This window comes from Octodon degus, unplaced genomic scaffold (genome assembly GCF_000260255.1).
Source record: "Octodon degus isolate 3935 unplaced genomic scaffold, OctDeg1.0 scaffold00080, whole genome shotgun sequence".
Taxonomy (NCBI): domain Eukaryota; kingdom Metazoa; phylum Chordata; class Mammalia; order Rodentia; family Octodontidae; genus Octodon; species Octodon degus.
In genome coordinates this window covers 8539737-8541242 of record NW_004524656.1, presented here as the reverse complement: position 1 = coordinate 8541242, position 1506 = coordinate 8539737, and positions in this window count along the sequence as shown.

The following is a 1506-nucleotide window of genomic DNA, read 5'->3' as shown; positions in this document are numbered from 1 at the left end:
CCCACTAAACTACAACCCATCCCTTTTTAAAATTTTGTCATTTTGAGACAGGATTTCACCAAGTTACTCAGGCTGAGCTTGAAGTTGCAATCTTCCTACCTCAGCCTCCTGAGTAGGTAGGATTACAGACAGGCCTATACCACCATTGGAAGCTTTGGGTTCTATTTCTAATATCATAAAAAAAAATTGAAGAAGAATAAGGTAAGAGAGGTAAAAGATCAGATCTCTGGAGAGCTAAAGTAAGGAAAGAACTGGCTTCCACACTCCAAAGTAAGCTACTGGAGCAGACGCAGGGCCTGGTGGGTACTGACACTTTGAGAGCTGTTTGGCCTGAGGCAGGGCTCATGGGAGGTGATTGGATCTTGGGGTGGACGTGGATGACTTGCTGTCAACAGGTGGAGTCTGGCTGGAAGAGGCAGATCACAGTAGTTGCTCTGGAAGGCTTTCTCTCCCACATTCCTCTCTTTCCACTTTCCTGGAGCTGAGGAAAACTGAAGGCAGGAAGCTGGGAGCTGGGATGGGGAGGAACATGTGAAGGGTGTTCCAGACCACAGCCAAGGACTCACAGGAGGCTAGAGACCTTGAATTTGTAGTGACATAAATCAGATGATTATTTTCTCCAGCGAGGCTCCAAAGAGTGAGACTGACAACACAGAGGCCAGAGGCATCCTGAGTGAGAGGCTGGCAGGTGAGCAGAAGGGAAGGGCCCAGGCTTGTGTGAGAGCCACCTGGTCAGAAAGGTTCTTGAGATGCAGGCCCAGCATCTGAGGAGAGAGGGAGAATGGGGTGGGAGCCTGGACCTGGGCCTGGGGAAGGAGATGTGTGGGAGTACAGGACCGGAGGCCTGTGTGTACTGGTGTACACTGAGGGAGACCAGAAGAAAGCCATTGATAGAAGAGTTAGGAGGGGAAGTGCTGGGTGGGCTTTCTCTCTGGATTCTGAAGTCACTCTGGGATTGACAGTCACCAGGGAGACAGGAGAGGAGATCAGCTGAGAACCAGAGGCCCAAGGCTTTAGTGAATATGCAAGTCAGTATTATGGCTTGGATGTGGAATGTCCCCCAGAGCCCCCGTGTGGCCACAGGCTGGGCTTGTGGGAGGCAGTTGGACCCTGGGGTGGATGTGGCTGACTTGCTGTCAGCAGGTGGAGTCTGGTTGGAAGAGGCAGATCACAAAGGTGCACTCTGGAAGGCTTTCTGTCCCACACTCCTCTCTCTTTCCACTTCCACTTCCGGGCCAGCATGCCCAGAGAGGCTTTCCTCCCCCAGACTCTCCCACCCTGCTGTGTCTGCTGAAACCATGAGCTTAAAGACCCTCTTCTCCCCTGCATCGTGGGTGTCAGGTACTGTGTCTCAGCGACTAGGGAAGTGATTGGCATAATCAGGCAGGACAGGGAGGAAGTGAGCCTTTGGGGGAGGAATCAGCAGGGACAGGGAGCAGCAGCCAGAGCCCAGGTCAGGCCTGGGGAAGCCAGGAAGTGCAGCAAGGCCCAAGGGGCCAGGGAGTT